The sequence below is a fragment of the Phocoena sinus genome, chromosome 1 (genome assembly GCF_008692025.1).
Source record: "Phocoena sinus isolate mPhoSin1 chromosome 1, mPhoSin1.pri, whole genome shotgun sequence".
Lineage (NCBI taxonomy): Eukaryota > Metazoa > Chordata > Mammalia > Artiodactyla > Phocoenidae > Phocoena > Phocoena sinus.
Window position 1 is genome coordinate 132,520,008 of NC_045763.1, and position 21,502 is coordinate 132,541,509.

The window sequence follows — 21,502 nt, forward strand, 5'->3', positions numbered from 1 at the left end:
AGGATCATACACCATGATCAAGTGGGATTTATACCAGAGATGCAAGGATTCTTCAATATACACAAATCAATTAATGTGATACACCATATTAACAAATTGAAGGAAAAACACCATATAATCATCTCAATAGATGCAGAAAAAGCTTTCAACAAAATTCAACAACCATTTATGATAAAAACTCTCCAGAAAGTGGGCACAGAGGGAACCTACTTCAACATAATAAAGGCCATATACGACAAACCCACAGCAAACATCATTCTCAAGGGTGAAAAACTGAAAGCATTTCCTCTAAGATCAGGAACAAGACAAGGATGTCCACTCTCACCACTATTATTCAACAGTCTTGGAAGTCCTAGCCACGGCACTCAGAGAAGAAAAAGAAATAAAAGGAATACACATTGGAAAAGAAGAAGTAAAACTGTCACTGTCTGCAAATGACATGATACTACACATAGAGAATCCTAAAGATGCCACCAGAAAACTACCAGAGCTAATCAATGAATTTGGTAAAGTTGCAGGATACAAAATTAATGCACAGAAATCTCTTGCATTCCTATACACTAATGATGAAAAATCTGAATGAGAAATTAAGGAAACACTTCCATTTACCACTGCAACAAAAAGAATAAAATACCTAGGAATAAACCTACCTAGGGAGACAAAAGACCTGTATGCAGAAAACTATAAGACACTGATGAAAGAAATTAAAGATGATACAAACAGATGGAGAGATATACCATGTTCTTGGATTGGAAGAATCAATATTGTGAAAATGACTATACTACCCAAAGCAATCTATAGATTCAATGCAATCCCTATCAAATTACTAATAGCATTTTTTACAGACCTAGAACAAAAAGTCTTAAAATTTGTATGGAGACATAAAAGACCCCAAATAGCCAAAGCAGTATTGAGGGAAAAAAACGGAGCTAGAGGAATCAGACTCCCTGACTTCAACCTATATTACAAAGCTACAGTAATCAAGACAATATGGTACTGGCACAAAAACAGAAATATAGATCAATGGAATAGGATAGAAAGCCCAGAGATAAAGCCATGCACATATGGTCACCTTATTTTTGACAAAGGACGCAAGAATATACAATGGAGAAAAGACAGCCTCTTCAATAAGTGTTGCTGGGAAAACTGGACAGCTACATGGAAAAGAAAGACATTAGAACACTCCCTAACACCATACACAAAAATAAACTCCAAATAGATTAGAGAGCTAAATGTAAGACTGGGCACTATCAAACTCTTAGAGGAAAACACAGCAGGACATTTTTTCATCCACCTCCTAGAGTAATGGAAATATAAACAAAAATAAACAAATGGGACCTAAGGAAACTTAAAAGCTTTTGCACAGCAAAGAAAATCATAAACAAGACGAAAAGATAACCCTCAGAATGGGAGAAAGTATTTGCAAATGAATCAACAGACAAAGGATTAATAAACAGCTCATGCAGCTCAATATTAAAAAAACAAACAAACCAATCCAAAAATGGGCAGAAGACCTAAACAGACATTTCTCCAAAGAAGACATACAGATGGCCAAGAAGCACATGAAAAGCTGCTCAACATCACTAATTATTAGAGAAATGCAAATCAAAACTACAATGAGGTATCACCTCACATTAGTTAGAACGGGCATCATCAGAAAATGTACAAACAACAAATGCTAGAGAGGATGTGGAGAAAAGGAACCCTCTTGTACTGTTGGTGAGAATGTAAATTGATACAGCCACTATGGAGAACAGTATGGAGGTTCCTCAAGGAACTAAAAATAGCATTACCATATGACCCAGCAATCCCACTACTGGGCATACACCCAGAGAAAACCATAATTCAAAAAGACACATGCACCCCAATGTTCATTGCAGCACTATTTACAATAGCCAGGTCATGGAAGCAACCTAAATGCCCTTCGACAGACTAATGGATAAAGAAGATGTGGTACATATATACAATGGAATATTACTCAGCATAAAAAGAAACGAAATTGGGTCATTTGTAGAGACGTGGATGGATCTAGAGAGTGTCATACAGAGTGAAGTAAGTCAGAAAGAGTAAAACAAATATTGTATATTAACACATATATGTGGAACCTAGAAAACGGTACAGACAAACTGGTTTGCAGAGCAGAAATTGAGACACAGAAGTAAAGAACAAACGTATGGACACCAAGGGGGGGAAAGTGGCAGGGGGTGGTGGTGGTGGTGTGATGAACTCGGAGATTGGGATTGACACGTATACACTGATGTGTATAAAATGGGTGACTAATAAGAAAATAAATAAACTTTTTTTTTTAATTTTTTAATAAATAAATCAGGTTGCTTTCTTACTGTTGAGTTTTAAGAGTTCTTTGTATATTTTAGATAAAAATCCTATATGAAATACGTCTTCTAGAAATATTTTCTCCAAATCTGTGGCTTATCTTTTCATTCTCTTGACAGTGTCTCTCACCCTGAGGAGAAATTTTTAGTTTTAAAGAAGTTTTGTTTTTTGATCCTTTCTTTCATAGATCATGCCTTTGGTGTTGTGTCTAAAAAGTCATCACCAAACTCGTTTACCTAGATTTCCCGTCATCGTCTAGGAATTTAATGGCTTTGCATTTTACATTTAGGTCTGTGATACATCTTGAGGTAATTTGGTGAATAGGGATAAGGTCTGTTTTTAGATTTTTTTTTTTTTTTTTGCATGTGGATGAACAGTTGTTCCAGCACCATCTGCTACAAAGACTATCTTTCCTACACTGTTTTGCCTCTGCTACTTTGTCAAAGATCAGTTGACTACATTTACGTGGGTCTATTTCTGGACTCTGTTCGTTTATATTGAGCTGTCTACTCTTGCCAACACCACACTGTCTTAATAACTCCATATATTATTTTGATTTTAAAAAACTGTTCCTCTGGATGAAACTTTGTTGTCCCAATAATGGTTAATTTCTAAAACTCAACTGTTAAGTGAACAAGAGTAAACATTCCAATTCTTCTATTACAGAAGGTCTAGATATTAATACACCAACCTTTTAAACCGCTAATAAAGTATTTTTAAGATTTGGGGGAAGAGATCTTTCTGTTCCCAAAGTAATTATGTTTGTAAGTCTGAGTAACAATACCATCACATCTGTTTTATACTGCATTAAATGAAGCTTAGAAGCAAGATGCAAAATATCTTAACAGACTGATCTCTCAGTCTAGACTTCCAACAGTGCCAACAATAAGTATTTTAGACTGGCCTCAGCAACCAGAATGAATCAACTGTGAATACTTATCAATACCCTCTCAGATAATTCCAAAAATCTTAAAACAGTCATATACTCAACAAATTATATATTAGGTACTGACTATATACCAGACACTGTTCTAGATACCAAGGACAGAGAGGTGAATAAAACAAACAAAAGTCCCTCATGGTTCTACAATCTAGTGGAAAACACATTTAATAAATGAGATAAATAAGAATGACCTTATTCAGTAAGGCTAGATAGTGATAAATGATAAGGAAAAAATTAAGTAGGGAAGGGGTATAGGAAGTGTTGGGTTGGGTTACATAGAGTAGTCAGAGAAGCTTCAATGAGAAGTTGACATTTGAGTAACTATTTCTAGATAGCAGGAAAATGATCCACACAAGAATCTGGGGCAACCACAACCTAGCAGTAAGAGTAAGTGCAAATATCCTGAGGTGCCATGTTCAAAGACTAGCAAGATGGTCAGTTTAGAGTAGAATAAGCAAGTGGGAAAATAGTAGAATAGGAAGCCAGAGAGGTAACAAGGGGTCATATCAAAGAACTTCCTTAAATCAAGTTAAGGACTTTGGCTTTTACAGTGAATAAAACAGGAATTCACTGAAGGATTTGGAACACAGGAGCGATAATGAACTTGATCACTCTACCCCATATGTTGAAAAAAGACTTAAGGAAAGCAATTGTAGAAACAGAAGCTATTATAAGAATTTGGGTGCTGGATTAAACTAAGTGGGTAGCATGGCAATAGGGTTAGTCATAATCTAAATATAATTTGAAGGTAGAGCTTTGGTTTCCTATGGATTAGATGTTGGGTATGAGGGAAAAATGAAACAAAAATTTTGGCCTGAAAACAAAAAGAATTGACAATAGGTTTATTTCACATAGAGCTCTATCACCCATTAGTTTATTTAAAAAAAAACAAAGAGCAGGACATGATATAACTTGTCACATAATATGTTCCACTAATAGTAAAAATTGCATGCAGTACCTAAAAATTACTATCAGATCAGTTTCAATAAGCAGTTTTTAAGGAATGGCTTCTGAATACCATGTGAATTAAAGAGAAGAAAGTCTCCATTCTTTTCACCAAAAGCTAGCTTTTCAACCACATTAAAGGTCAAGACTGCCAATAAAAATGGAATTCAACTGAAATTAATCCTAGCTATGCTACCTACAGCTTTCTGACTTTGGCAAGTAGTTTAATCTCTCTAACCCTGTTTCCTCTTTGGTATAACTGGGATGATATTTACATCATAGAATCACTGTACTGATTAACAAAATATCTATTAAGTACTTAGTACAATTCCTGGTATACAATATTAAATAAATGGCAGAATACACAAAAAGAAAAAAATGGAAAAATCTGTAGCAATGATACAAATGTAGGAAGAGTAAAATCCACCCAAGCTAAAAAACTGAAAGAATTTTCCTATTAGAAAAAGGCACAATAAATCTTCATGACATTGGGCTTGGCAATGGTTTCTTAGATATGACCCCAAACGCATGAGCAACAGAAGAAAAAATAGATAAACTGGACTTATTCAAAATTTAAAACTTTTGTGCATCAAAGGACGTTGTCAAAAAACTCAAAAGACAACCCACATAATTGGAGAGAAAATTTGCATATCACATATCCAAGAGGGGACTTATACCCAGAATATATGAAGAACTCATACAACTCAACAACAGAAAAATAAACAACCCAATTTAAAAACTGGGCAAAAAGCTTGCACAGATGGTCTCTGACTTAGTGATCTGAGTTACAATTTTTTGACTTTATGGTACACATTCAATAGACACTGTACTTCAAAAACAAAAAATTTTTTTTGAAGTAATACCTACAATAGAATAAAGGAAGAAAAGGACTAACTGATCACTCCCCTTCCCAAGAAAGGGTTGAAATATGCAGGAAATATAGAAATACAGAGGAGATCCTAACAAAACACAACTAACTCTTCCCAATTTTGTTTTTTGTTTTTGTTTTTGTTATTTTTCTTGGCCATGCTGTGCGGCAGGTGGGATCTTAGTTCCCCAACCAGGGACTGAACCCGTGATCCCTGCAGTTGGAAGCGTGAGTCCCAACCACTGGACCGCCAGGGAATTCCCAACTCCCAGCTCTTCCCAATTTTGAATAGCAAGAACATACCCAGAGTAGGTTCTGGGAAAAATTGTAAACAAACAGTTTAGAACCCCTTCTACTCTGCCTATCAATAGCATTGAAGGACGATGAGCCAGAAGACCTAAGCATAAGTACAAGCATAGCAAGTATATGAATTGGCAGCCAGGCCAAACATTATACAAACACCTTAAATTTTATACAACCCCCAAAACTTTATACAGACCCCCCAAAATGTTTATGGACACCCCTCAAAACGTTTTATGGACATCTGACAAAGTGGCAGCATCAAAAAGGGGGAAGAAATCACAAATGGATTAAAGCCCCTGCTGTGACCATTCATGTCTCTTGTAGCACCATAACACAAGCGATTCTTGTAAATCAACATATAAGACAGAAAATCCAATAGAAAAAATGGGAAAGAATGTCAATTCCTAATTCACAGCAGGGGAAAACACACTGCCTTTCAAGTACGTGGAAAGATGTTCCAACTCACTAGTAATCAAAACATGCAAATTAAAATAATAAAATAACACTTTATCCCCATTAAGTTATTAAAAAATTAGAATATCAAGTATGTTAGGGAGGATATGGAGAAACAAGAATCTTCATGAAGAGTTACTCTAACTAGCAACTTACATTGCATATTCATATACTTATGACCCAGCAATTCCACTCTTGAGATTATTTGTAAATAGGTACAGATATAAATATATACACATCCTGGAGTATATGTGTAGCATGTGTGTATATATATGTAAATATATACGTATAGCTGTGTTTCCATTTATGTATATATGTATGTCTGTGCATGTGTGCGTACAGCTAAGAGAGAAACATCCACATCTGTCAACAGGGAACACCTATGAGGATACGTGCAACAAACTGGATACTTCTTGTTACAGTAGGGAATTAGAGGCAGCCTTAATGCTCAAAATTACTAGGATGGAGAAATAAAATGTACCTAGATATATACTACAAAACATCATGCAACAGTCAAAAGGAATGAACCAAAGGTATATGGAGCACCATTGCTGGATATTTTGTCAAGTGAAAATTGAAATCAAAATAAGATCTGTGACACAACACAATTTACATAAAATTAAAATACAAAAAAATATATTTCACAGGTATACACACATTCAAAAACATATATAAATTACAATAGAATAGAAAACCAAGAGAAGAGGTCAGGAGAATAAGAAATGAAGTAAGGGGAGGAATACAATACCTTATTCAACAGAATCTAAAAATGACATCAATAATAAGCTGTACCATCATATGCAACTAAAAAAGAAACAACTCTGCTAATTAAACTATGATAATACTTTCTTATCAGTTAGGAATTTTACCCTTTTCTAAAAAGTTCTTTTAGACTTAAACAAGTTTTATCATACACCACTCTTGTGGAAAAAACACACACACACATATACTTATATATAATTAGGTTTTCAGGGACTTCCCTGGTGTCGCAGTGGTTAAGAACCTGCCTGCCAATGCAGGCGACACGGGTTCAATCCCTTGTCTAGGAAGATCCCACATGCCTCAGAGCAACTAAGCCCATGGGCCACAACTACTGAGCCTGCGCTCTAGAGCCCGTGAGCCATAACTACTGAGCCCATGTGCCACAACTACTGAAGCCCACGCACCTAGAGCCCATGCTCTGCAACAAGAGAAGCCACCGCAATGAGAAGCCTGCACCCCACAACGAAGAGTAGCCCCCACTCAATGCAACTAGAGAAAGCCCACGCAGAGCAATGAAGATCCAACGCAACCAACCAAATAAATAAATAAAAATGAAACTTAAAAAATAATAATAATAATTAGGTTTTCCAACTAATTCTCATTCTTCAGGGTCTAGTTTTTCTGAATCACTTTTTGACTAAGTCACTGATATGCAGATTTTTCCACATAATATTGTCTATTACTTTGGTAAAGTATCCTTCACTGAGAGAATCCATAATAGAACTAATTAAAAGCTACTGTTCTTGGGATTGTAAGCCAAGTTTACATTCAGTCAGCTCACCAACATTTGACTCCAGCTTTAGGAATGTTGTTAAACACTTCTAATTCACCAAATTCCAAAATCTCCTCCACCTCTCTCTCCCACATTCAAACATTTAGTTCACAGGGAATAAAACAGTAATTCACAATTGTCTGAGAGACTTTCCTCCAATCTGCTGAAATATATATTCATATTTTGAGGCAGGCATTTTCTCTGTTGACACATCTGTATGAAATGACAGCTACCTCCAACTGCCACCTAGCCAAGAAGAATTTTTCTTAATTCCATCATCTATAACATATAACCCAATTTTCAAATATGTCAAAGTAAATGAAGCAAAAATTAGAATCAAAGAAATATGACAAAGTAAAACAAAGCAAAAGAGGAGCCTTGGGTGGTGAATGAACAATGTGAACATGATTAGCTCATGATTAGCACTTCAGGTCAAAATTTAACTGACGCGAACTTACCCTCTTACTATACACACTTAGAAAATGGGGGAGAGGGATAAGATAAATGAAGCAACTGCTTTTAGACACTGGACACTAAGCAACACAGTACTGAGATCTCTGAGGGAAGGGGAACAAATGAAGTGAACACTATCATAGATTCAGCTTTTTGCCTTCACAGAAAGTTTCACAGGCCCAAGGAGGGAGCACACAAGCAGAGCACCACAATCTTGCTGAGTTCAGGAAGGATAAAGGGGAAAGAATTTACAGGGCAGAACACCAGAGACGGACGAGCTACAAGAAGAAAATCCTAAAAAATCTACATAGTGTTCTCATCAAGTTCATTGTTGAATACTAGTCACACATGCCCAAGGTAAAACTCCACAAGATCACAACATCAGAGACAAAGGATCATTTCCATGGGTTCATTAATACATGAAATACAAGTTAAGAAAAGAAGCAGTGAATCAGAAGATGTATCCAAATTAAAACACAAAGGGAAGAAAAGAAAACAGAGCATCTATGGGCTGTGGGTCAATATCAAATGAATCAAAATACATGAAGAGACAGTGGCTGACATTTTTTTAAGTAACAACAAAAAAAGACATTTTACCACATATCCAAGAAGTTCAGAAAACCCCAAGCAGAACTGTTTTTCTTTTTAACATCTTTATTGGAGTATAATTTCTTTACAATGGTGTGTTAATTTCTGCTTTATAACAAAGTGAATCAGTTATACATATACATATGCTCCCATATCTCTTCCCTCTTGCGTCTCCCTCACTCCCACCCTCCCTATCCCACCCCTCCAGATGGTCACAAACCACCAAGCTGATCTCCCTGTGCTATGCGGCTGCTTCCCACTAGCTATCTATTTTACGTTTGGTAGTGTATATATGTCCATGCCACTCTCTCACTTTGTCACAGCTTACCCTTCCCCTTCCCAATATCCTCAAGTCCATTCTCTAGTAGGTCTGTGTCTTTATTCCCATCTTACCCCTAGGTTCTTCATGACTTTTCTTTTCTTTCTCAGATTCCATATATATGTGTTAGCATACAGTATTTGTTTTTCTCTTTCTGACTTACATCACTCTGTATGACAGACTCTAGGTCCATCCACCTCATTACAAATAACTCAATTTTGTTTCTTTTTATGGCTGAGTAATATTTCATTGTATATATGTGCCACATCTTCTTTATCCATTCATCTGTTGAGGGACACTTAGGCTGCTTCCATGTCCTGGCTATTGTAAACAGAGCTGCAATGAACATATTGGTACATGACTCTTTTTGAATTATGGTTTGCTCAGGGTATATGTCCAGTAGTGGGATTGCTGGGTTGTATGGTAGTTCTATTTGTAGTTTTTTAAGGAACCTCCATACTGTTCTCCATAGTGGCTGTATCAATTTACATTCCCACCAACAGTGCAAGAGTGTTCCCTTTTCTCCACATCCTCTCCAGCATTCATTGTTTCTAGATTTTTTGATGATGGCCATTCTGACCGGTGTGATATGATATCTCATTGTAGTTTTGATTTGCATTTCTCTAATGATTAATGATGTTGAGCATTCTTTCATGTGTTTGTTGGCAGTCTGTATATCTTCTTTGGAGAAGTGTCTATTTGGGTCTTCTGCCCATTTTTGGATTGGGTTGTTTGTTTTTTGGTTATTGAGCTGCATGAGCTGCTTGTAAATTTTGGAGATTAATCCTCTGTCAGTTGCTTCATTTGCAAATATTTTCTCCCATTCTGAGGATTGTCTTTTGGTCTTGTTTATGGTTTCCTTTGCTGTCCAAGCAGAATTTTAAAAAACAAACACCCTGACACATACAATGCATTTAAACTGATAAAGGCAAAAATGAAGAGAAAATCTTGAAGGCAGTCATAGAAAAAAGACACATCACATATAAAGGAACAAAGATAAGAATACAGCAGACCTCTCATCAGAAACTGTACTAGCCAAGAGAGTTCAGAGAGCTTCCAGATTGGTTAACACCTGTAGATTCGGGGAGAGCGGCATATTTGGAGATAGCGTGGATGCTCTGCACCCTTTCCCAATACCTTGTCCTATGCATCTCTTCCATGTGGCTGTTCCTGAGTTACACCCTTTCATATTAAACCAGTAATAGTCATTATCCAACTTTTAGAGGTGATGGATCATCTGCAAAGAGGGGAACTGGTTGCTGCAATACTCCATAAAGGAAGTATCTATTTCAACTCTTTTGCCCATTTAAAAAAACTGGGTTGGGGAGAGTGGCCAGGATGGTAGAATAGAAAGACCTTGAGCTCACCTCCTCTCACGAGCACACCAAAATCACAATATGCAGATCAACCATCTTTGAAAAAGACTGAAACGTACCAGAAAAAATTTCTACAATTAAAGACATAAAGAAGGAACCCCAAAAAGACCAGTAGGAGAGGCAGATTCGTGATATAATCAAATCCCATAACTCCCGGGTGGGTGACCCACAAACTGGAGAATAATTGTATTACAGAGGTTCTCCCACAGGAGGGAAAGTTCTGAGCCCCAAGTCGGGTCCTGCAGCTCAGGGGTCCAGCGCCAGGAAGAAGAGCCCCCAGAGCATTTGGCTTTGAAGGCCAGTGAGGCTTGATTACAGGAGCTCCACAGGATTGGGGGAAATAGAGACTTCACTATTAAAGGGCACAAACAAAACCTCACACCCACTGGGACCAAGGGCAAGGGAGCTCTCTCCCGGAGGCTGACATTTTGGCACCAAGACCTGGTCCCACCTAACACCTATAGGCTCCAAGGCTGGGATGCCTCAGGCCAAACAACAAACTGGGTGGGCACACAGCCCCACCCATCAGCAGAAAAGCTACCTAAAGGTTTCCTAAGCACACAGCTCCCTCCAGACATGCCCCTAGACACAGCCTTGCCCACCAGAGGGCCCCAGTTCTACCCACCAGGAGGCAGGCATCGGCCCCTCCCACCAGGAAGTGTCACAAGCCTCTAGACCAGCCTCACTCACCAGAAGGCAGACACCAGAAGCAAGAAAATGACAGTCCCACAGCCTGCAGACCTAGTCTGCAAAGGCAGGCCAGATTCTACCCTGGGACCGTCTGGCACCTGGCCCTTGGGTGATGAGAGGGGAGTGCACTGCTGGGATGAGTAAGACGTCTCCTACGGAGGGTCACTTCTCCAAGGTTGAGACTATTGTTAAAATGACCTTACTACTCAAGGCAATCTACAGATTCAATGCAACCCCTATCAAATTACCAATGGCATTTTTCACAAAAAAAATTTTAATTTGTATGGAAACACAAAAGACCCCAAATAGCCAAAACAATCTTGAAAAAAAAGAACAGAGTTGGAGGAATCATGCTCCCTGGCTTCAGACTATGTTACCAAGCTACTGTAATCAAAACAGTATGGTACTGGCACTAAAACAGATATATAGATCAATGGAATAGGATAGAAAGCTCAGAAATCAACCCATGCACTTTTGATCATTTAATCCACAACAACAGAGGCAAGAGTATACAATGGAGAAAAGACAGTCTCTTCAATAACTGTACTAGCCGCAGCTGGAAAATCAGCCCAATTCGTACTTCACCCCTGATCCCTTCAGCAGTAGAAGGCCCCACCCCAGTTTCAGCCCTACTCCACTCAAGCATAATAGTTGTAGCAGGAATTTTCCTACTTATCCGTTTCTACCCCCTAACAGAAAATAACTAACTCATTCAAACAATAACTCTTTCTCTAGGCGCCCTCACCACCTTATTCATAGCCATTTGTGCTCTCACCCAAAACAATATCAAAAAAATTATTGCTTTTTCCACCTCCAGCCAACTAGGCTTAATAATAGTGACAACTGGTCTCAACCAACCTTACTTAGCATCCTTACGTATTTGCACACACGCTTTCTTCAGAGCTATATTATTCTTATGTTCCGGCTCTGTCATCCATAACCTAAATAACGAACAAGACATTTGAAAAATAGGAGAACTATACAAAACCCTTCCCTTCACTACAACCGCCCTTATCATTGGCTGTCTCCCACTAACAGGAATACCATTCTTCACCAGATTCTACTCTAAAGACACCATCATTGAAGCCGCCACTTCATCTTATACCAACGCCTGAGCCCTATTATTAACTCAAACCGCTACCTCCCTCACAGCTATCTATAGCACTTGCATCATTTTTTTCACACTACTAGGACAACCTTGCTTCCCTGCCTCCACGAACATTAATGAAAACAATCCCCTATTAATTAACCCTATCAAACGCCTATTAATCAGAAGCATCTTTGCTGGCTTCATTCTATCCAACAACATTCCTCCAATAACCACTCCCTTAATAACCACACCCTTACACCTAAAACTAACCGCCCTGGTAATAACGTAATAACGACTTTAGGCTTTATCCTCACATTCGAAATCAACCTCAACACACAAAACTTAAAATATATACACTCCTCAAACTCCACTAAATTCTCCACTCTATTAGGATATTTCCCCACAATCATACATCGCCTACCCCCTCACCTGAACCTACCAATAGGCCAAAAACTAGCAACCTCTCTACTAGACCTAACCTGACTAGAAATCATCCTACCCAAAACCACAGCCTTTATTCAACTAAAGGCTTCCATGTTAACCTCAAACCAACAAGGCCTTATCAAACTCTACTTTTTATCTTTCCTATCACTATTACTCTTGGTATACTCTTATTTAATTACCCCAAGTAATCTCCATAATAACCACAACACCAATAAATAATGACCAGCCTGTAACAATCACCAACCAAGTACCATAACTGTATAAAGCAGCAATTCCCATAGCTTCCTCACTAAAAAACCCAGAATCTCCTGTATCGTAAATAACCCAATCCCCCAACCCATTAAACTCAAACACAATCTCCACTTTCTCACTCTCTAAAATGTATAATATTACCAAAAACTCTACCACTAATCCTAAAAGAAATGCCCCTAACACAACTTTGTTAGAAACCCAAACCTCAGGGTACTGCTCAGTAGCCATAGCTGTCGTGTAACCAAACAGAACCAATATTCCCTGCAGATAAACCAAAAATACTATTAAACCTAAAAATGAACCACCAAAGTTTAAAACAATCCCAAACCTAACACCACCACCCACAATCAAAGCTAAACCCCCATAAATAGGCGAAGGCTTTGAAGAAACCCCCACAAAACTAATTACAATAATGCTTATAATAAAAACAATGCCATCATTATTCTCACATGGACTTCAACATGACCAATGACATGAAAAATCATCGCTGTCATTCAACTACAAGAACGCTAATGACCAACATTCGAAAAACACACCCACTAATAAAATTTCTCAATAACACATTTATCGACCTTCCTACTCCATCAAACATCTCTTCATGATGGAACTTTGGCTCCCTACTTGGCCTCTGCCTAATCATACAAATCCTAACAGGCCTATTCCTAGCAACACACTACACACCAGACACGACAACTGCCTTCTCACCTGTCACACATATTTGCCGAGATGTTAATTACGGCTGAATTATTCGATATCTACATGCAAACAGAGCTTCCATATTCTTCATTTGCCTTTACGCCCACGTAGGACGTGGCCTATACTATGGCTCCCACGCCTTCCAAGAAACATGAAACATTGGAGTAATCCTACTATTCACAGTTATAGCTACTGCATTCGTAGGCTATGTCCTACCCTGAGGACAAATATCATTTTGAGGCGCAACCGTCATTACCAACCTTCTATCAGCAATCCCCCACATCGGTACCACTCTAGCTGAGTGAATCTGAGGTGGCTTTTCCCTAGACAAAGCAACACTAACACGCTTATTTGCCTTCCACTTCATTCTCCCTTTCATCATCCTAGCACTAGCAGCCGTCCACCTACTATTCCTCCATGAAACAGGATCTAACAACCCCACAGGAATTCCATCCAACACAGACAAAATCCCATTTCACCCCTACTACACAATCAAAGACATCCTGGGTGCCTTACTACTAATCTTAACCCTACTTACATTAACTTTATTCACAACTGACCTACTAGGAGACCCCGACAACTACACCCCAGCAAAGCCACTCAACACCCCACCACACATTAGACCAGAATGGTACTTCCTATTTGCATACGCAATCCTACGATCAATTCCCAACAAACTAGGAGGAGTTTTAGCCCTACTACTCTCAATCCTTATCCTAATATTCATCCCAATACTCCACACAACCAAACAACGAAGCATAATATTCCGACCCTTCAGCCAACTTTTATTCTGAGTACTAGTCGCAGATCTCCTGACCCTAACATGAATTGGAGGCCAACCCATAGAACACCCATACATAATTGTAGGCCAATTAGTATCCATCTTATATTTTCTCCTAATCCTAGTAACTAGCCTTATTGAGAATAAACTCCTAAAATGAAGTCTTTGTAGTGTAGCAAAATACCCCGGCTTTGTAAAATGGAAAAGGAGAAAACCACACCTCCCTAAAACTCAAGGAAGAAGCATTAACACCTCAACGCCAGCACCCAAAGCTGAAATTCTACATAAACTATTCCCTGAAAAAGGCTTATTGTAGAATAACCACAAGGCTACAGTGCTATGTCAGTATTGAAAATAATTTATTTTATAATACTTTTGTCATATAAATCATACTCACATGTACTCCCACATGTCAATAATAGCGTCTTCCTGTAAATGTATATATGTACATGCTATGTATAACTGTGCATTCAATTATTTTCCCCACGAGCAGTTGAAGCTCGTATTGAATTGCATTAATTTTACATATTACGTATAAATTATTGGTCGTACATAGGACATGTCCTTAAATCAGTTTAAGTCAACTAACATTATGACCCCTCCATTAGATCACGAGCTTAATCAGCATGCCGCGTGAAACCAGCAACTTGCTCGGCAGGGATCCCTCTTCTCGCACGGGGCCCATAAACCGTGGGGGGTAGCTAACGGTGATCTTTATAAGACATCTGGTTCTTACTTCAGGACCATTTTAACTTAAAATCGCCCGCTTGTTCCCCTTAAATAAGACATCTCGATGGGTTAATAACTAATCAGCCCATGCTCACACATAACTGAGATTTCATACATTTGGTATTTTTTATTTTTGGGGGGGATTTTGCACAGACTCAGCTATGACCTTAAAAGGTCTCGTCACAGTCAAGCAAACTGTAGCTGGACTTGTATGTATTTGTTATTTGACTAGCACAACCAACATGTGCAATTAAATTAATGGTTACAGGACACAGTACTCCACTATTCCCCCCGGGCTCAAAAAACTGTATCTCGTAGTGGATCAAACCGCCCTTATCCCATACAACACTAACCATCTGCTTAGATATTCACCACACCCCTAGACAGGTTCCTCTCTAGATCTACAAACCATTTTATTTATAAATCAATACTAAATCTGACACAAGCCCCATAATGAAATTATCTGAACATCTTTCACATCCCATAGGTTAATGTAGCTTATTTTTCATAAAGCAAGACACTGAAAATGCCTAGATGGGCTCACCAGCCCCATCAACATAAAGGTTTGGTCCCAGCCTTTCTATTAATTCTTAACAGACTTACACATGCAAGCATCCACATCCCAGTGAGAATGCCCTTCAAATCACAAAGATCAAAAGGAGCGGGTATCAAGCACGCTACACTAGCAGCTCACAACACCTTGCTTAGCCACACCCTCACGGGACACAGCAGTGATAAAAATTAAGCCACGAACGAAAGTTTGACTACGTCAGGATAACTAGGGTTGGTAAACTTCGTGCCAGCCACCGCAGTCATACAACTGACCCAAATTAATAGAGACCCGGTGTAAAGAGTGTTAAGGAATCACACAGAATAAAGTCAAATCTTAATTAAGCTGTAAAAAGCCATAATTAAAACTAAACTAAACCACGAAAGTGACTTTAATACAATCTGACTACACGACAGCTAAGACCCCAACTGGGATTAGATACCCCACTATGCTTAGTCGTAAACATAAATAGTCACAGAACAAGACTATTCGCCAGAGTACTACTAGCAACGGCGTAAAACTCAAAGGACTTGGCAGTGCTTCATATCCCTCTAGAGGAGCCTGTTCTGTAACCGATAAACCCCGATCAACCTCACCAACCCTTGCTACTTCAGTCTATATACCGCCATCTTCAGCAAACCCTAAAAGGAAACGAAAGTAAGTATAACTACCCTACATAAAAACGTTAGGTCAAGGTGTAACCTATGGGATGGGAAGAAATGGGCTACATTTTCTATACTAAGAACACCCCTCATACTCACACGAAAGTTTTTATGAAATCTAAAAACCAAAGGAGGATTTAGTAGTAAATTAAGAGCAGAGTGCTTAATTGCATAAGGCCATGAAGCTCAGACACACCGCCTGTCACCCTCCTCAAGTACCACAGCAAAGCCCCAGCTTACTAACCCATGCTAAGCAACTATACGAGAGGAAACAAGTCGTAACAAGGTAAGCATACTGGAAAGTGTGCTTGGATAAAACAAGATGTAGCTTAAACAAAGCATCTAGTTTACACCTAGAAGATTCCACAACCCGTGTATATCTTGAACTAAATCTAGCCCACACCCCCCCACCGCTACTACCGTAAACCAATCAAATAAAACATTCATTATACATCTAAAGTATAGGAGATAGAAATTCAACCACCAATGGTGCTATAGAGAAAGTACCATAAAGGAAAGATGAAAGAAACACTAAAAGTAAAAAAAAGCAAAGCTTACCCCTTGTACCTTTTGCATAATGACTTAACTAGTAACAACTTAGCAAAGAGACCTTAAGCTAAACTACCCAAAACCAGATGAGCTACTTACGAGCAGTAACTAGAACGAACTCATTTATATGGCAAAATAGTGAGAAGACTTATAAGTAGAGGTGAAAAGCCTAACGAGCCTGGTGATAGCTGGTCGTCCAAGAAAAGAATTTCAGTTCAATGCTAAATAATACTAAAAACCACATCAAGTCTCAACGTATATTTAATTGTTAGTCTAAAAAGGTACAGCTTTTTAGAAATGGATACAACCTTAACTAGAGAGTAAAATAAACATAAACCATAGTTGGCCTAAAAGCAGCCACCAATTGAAAAAGCGTTCAAGCTCAACAATAAAACAATGTTTTAATTCCAACAATAAGTAAATCAACTCCTAGCCTGACTATTGGACTAATCTATATAACTATAGAAGCAATGCTGTTAACATGAGTAACAAGAAATTCTTCTCCTCGCACAAGCTTACATCAGTAACTGATAGTACACTGATAATTAACAGCTAATAAATATAACCCAACACTAAATTATTTATTAAAAACACTGTTAACCCAACACAGGCTTGCATTAAGGAAAGATTAAAAAAAGTAAAAGGAACTCGGCAAACACAAACCCCGCCTGTTTACCAAAAACATCACCTCTAGCATAACCAGTATTAGAGGCACTGCCTGCCCAGTGACAATCGTTAAACGGCTGTAGTGCGGTGCTGGGAAACCTGTACAAGTGAAAGAATGAAATTAGAACATTCTCTAACACCATACACAAAAATAAACTCAAAATGGATTAAAGACCTAAATACAAGACCAAATACTACAAAATTCTTAGAGGAAAACACAGGCAGAACACTCTTTGACATAAATCGTAGCAATATTTTTTTGGATCCCTCTCCGAGAGAAATGGAAATAAAAACAAAAAAATGGGACCTAGTCAAACTTATATGCTTTCGCACAGCAAAGAAACCCATAAACAAAGCAAAAGGACAACCTACAGACTGGGAGAAAATATTTGCAAACGATGCTACCAATAAGGGATTAATTTCCAAAATATACAGAAAGCTCATGCAACTCAATATCAAAAAAAAAAAAAAAAAGACCCAATCAAAAAATGGGCAGAAGTCCTAAACAGACATTTCTCCAAAGAAGACATACAGATGGCCAACAGGCACATGTAAAGACACTCAATACCACTAATTACTAGAAAGGCAAGTCACAACTACAATGAGGTATCACACCAGTCAGAACAGCCATCATTAAACAGTCTACAAATAATAAATGCTGGAGAGGGTGTGGAGAAAAAGGAACCCTTCTACACTGTTGGGCATGTAAATTGGTGCATCCACTATGGTAAACAGTCTGGAAATTCCTTAAAAACTAAAAATAGAGTTACCATATGATTTTGCAATTCCACTTGTGGGCATATATCCAGAGAAAACTCTAATTTGAAAAGAAACATGCACCCCAATGTTCATAGCAGCACTATTTACAATAGCCAAGACATGGAAACAACCCAAATGTCCATCAACAGATGAATGGATAAAGAAGATGTGGTATATATATGCAATGGAATATTACTCAGCCATAAAAAATGAAATAATGCCATTTGCAGCAACATGGATGGACCCAGAGACTATCATATTAAGTGAAGTCAGACAAAGACAAATATTATATGATATCACTTACACATGGAATCTAAAAAAATGATACAAATAAACTTATTTACAAAGCAGAAACAGACTCAGACACAGAAACAAACTTATGATTACCAAAGGGGATAGTGGGGCGGGGAGGGGGCAGGATAAATTAGGAGTTTGAAACAAGCAGGTACAAACTACTATACATAAAATAGGTAAACAACAAGGACCTACTGTATAGCACAGGGAACTGTATTCCATATCTTGCAATAACCTATAATGGAAAAGAATCTGAAAGAGGATATATATATATGTACAACTGAATCACTTTGCTGTATACCTGATACTTAAAAACACTGTATATATATCGCCAAAGACAATGGAGTGACATCTTCAAAATACTGCATGAAAAAAACTTTAAACTTGGAATTTTATACCCAGCAAAAAAAAATGTTTGAATATGAAGACAAAACAAGTAATTTTCAAATACAAATAACTTAGAGAATTCATCGTACACAGACCTTCACTGCATGATATATTGATGTAAGTTCTACAGGAAGAAGGAATACAAAGTGGGACAGCAAATATACACAAAGAAATAAATAAAGAGCTCTAAAAATGGTAACAATGAATATAAGCATGAAACATATTTTATGTTTAATCACTCTAAAACATAAGCAGCACAAAGAGTTCACAGTTGAATATGGAGCATAATACTATCCCTAGAAACAACGAAAGCACAACAGGAAGACAAGATAAATGGAAATTAAAATCTAATATTTTAAGATGTACTAAAAAAAATAAAGAAAATGACAAAAGCATTGAAAGATAAAGAAAATTCTCAATTAGATAACCTCAGAAACCAAGTATTAGGAAGAAAAGCTTATTTGAAAAGAGGTGAGAGAACTCAGAAAAACTTAGAAATAAAGAAAAAGAAAGACATAAGAGCAAATAAGCATAATGGATACTGATTTAAGAGAAAATTAGATGGCCATTTTAGGCATCTGATTTTGCAACCTTACCACAGAACTTTAGATAGACCACAAAGTGAAACTAGTACTATTCAAACCATTATTAGTAGTGATTATTTGAACTTTTCATCTTGTCACTGTTTTATTAAAATAATGATCTTCAGTTCAATCTTGTGAAGAAGACATTTTCATACCAACTGCCAAAACTGAAGGTAGATATTATAGTGCACAACCTTAAGCTCGCCAAAAGGTTATGTGTGTCATTTAACTGCATTTAAAAACCAACAATGCAGAACAGATATAGATACAGAAAATTATTTAATTCTACTATTTTCTATTTATAAGGCACATCATCTCAGTTAAGCAAGGGTCTTATGGCAATCAGTTTGACTCTCAAGTTAAACTTTTAATCAGTGCCTTATTTATACTCTGCCTAACTTTTTAATGTATTACCTGCTTCAAAAGCAGTATCCAAACTTATCAAATGGTATAGTAATAATAAATGGTACAATAATAAGGACATTGCTCAATCCATATATATTTTGGTACTGACACTAACTCCATTACAGTTCCACAAAATGTGTCAACTGTCTCACGGTAGTACTGGTTCTAAGTAACCAAGCATTCAATCTTTCAAAGGTTAAGTACTAAAAAACATAACATCAAGATAATCAGAGCCAGGTACAATTTAGAGTTATTTAGGAAAATAGGGAGTGGTTACATCTTACCTAACAGGACCAAAGAACCACTTTCATATTTCGGTACCAAATGTGAAATCCTGGCAAACACCACCTGATTCCTTTCCGTGATTTTATAATTTACAATGTCTTTATACATGTATTATTATATAATCTAAACCTCACAATCCTATAATGGAATATCACTACATCTCAATTTATAAATGAAAAAACATGCTCTAAGTCAAACATATATTTGCCGGAAGTTACATCTCAGGGCTTTTAATGCCAAGTCCAGTGCCCTTTGCCTCATGCTATGATCTCAGAAGATAAAGGAAACAAATACTTACATGCATCACTGTGACCATGAAATTTCAAATCACTATCAACATATAGAAAACCTTGGAAACAACTATTTTGAATAGGCTGAAATTTATATACATCCTTTCAAGAGTGAAAGACACGCAGCAAAAGTCAGTAGCCACAGAAATGTTTCTTCTTTCCTCTCAAAATGTCCAAAACTTGACATTTCTCTAGCTGCCTCCTTCCCCTTAAACCAGCTGCTTTGTGACCATCCCCAAGCCATCCTCCATTCTCAACTGGCCCCAGGTGGATTCAGAACTGAAAGACAAGGAAATAAATGAAAAGGAAAATAATAAACCTCAAATCATTTTTTAACACCTACACTGGTAACACTAAATCCCCAGCACCAATCTTCACAGGCAGCAGTTAAGTTCCAGCCTCTGTCCATTCATCTCACTCCTTCCTAGTTTCATTTGATATGATAAAAAGCCCTAAAAATCTTAGAAGTCTCTTTTAATAAAAATTAAGTTTATTTGGTATTTTGCAATGAGATTTTTTTCCTATCTCCACTAAGACCTGTATTTAACTTTGGTTTATGTCACAGGATTCTATGAATAAGGATAGGAAAGGTAAGGAAGAAAAGGAATAGAAGGCAAACTTCTTAGACTCTAATTTAACAATGAAATCTTTAAAAAAAAAAAGAGGGGGAGTGTATTCAAAATAGCTGTGTGCTAGCTTCAGGGGCAGAGTTTTCTTTAAAAAAAAAAAAAAAAACGAGACCACATAGTATAGGAAAAAAAGGACACCATGATCAATACAAGTGATAGGCATGAAAAGATAAGCAGGGGAAGGGCTTCCCTGGTGGCGCAGTGGTTGAGAGTCCGCCTGCCGATGCAGGGGACATGGGTTCGTGCCCCGGTCCGGGAGGATCCCACATGCCGCGGAGCAGCTAGGCCCGTGAGCCACGGCCGCTGAGCCTGCACGTCCGGAGCCTGTGCTCCACAACAGGAGAGGCCACAACAGTGAGAGGCCCGCGTACCGCAAAAAAAAAAAAAAAAAAAAAGATAAGGGAAGCAATCTCTGGTGTTCCGTCCCGTCCCCTCCAACCCCCCCCAAAAAAAGTAGCCTGGATCAGGAAACCAAATATGGCCAAAGAGTGTCACTACTGATTCCTCCCAGTGTGAAATGACTCCAATACACTCTCAATCTCTTCCTGGATCTTATTCTACTCACACACTCCCAACGTTTCTCTACTCAAACAGAGCATCAGTTCTAATGACTAAAGGCTTAGAGTTGGCGAATAATTTTAATT

General features: G+C 37.8%; 1 protein-coding gene and 1 long non-coding RNA gene across 9 annotated transcripts in view; both read right to left on the reverse strand.

The window, feature by feature from the left end:
• Window positions 1-21,502, reverse strand: part of COP1 (COP1 E3 ubiquitin ligase) — a 285,059-nt gene that overhangs the window by 252,015 nt on the left and 11,542 nt on the right. Inside the window, exon 1 of one of the 8 annotated variants that reach the window (XM_032624452.1) lies at window positions 20,238-20,286. The exons of the other annotated variants lie outside the window; for them this stretch is intronic. The gene's annotated coding sequence lies outside the window, so the exon portion shown is untranslated. Of the gene's footprint in view, window positions 1-20,237; window positions 20,287-21,502 lie in introns of those variants that run through there. 8 annotated transcript variants of the gene reach the window in all.
• Window positions 11,393-21,311, reverse strand: LOC116749745. The gene is made up of 3 exons (XR_004348691.1): window positions 21,298-21,311; window positions 17,785-17,795; window positions 11,393-12,697 (listed from the first exon to the last, which is right to left on the reverse strand). It is a non-coding gene; the product is annotated as an uncharacterized LOC116749745 (long non-coding RNA).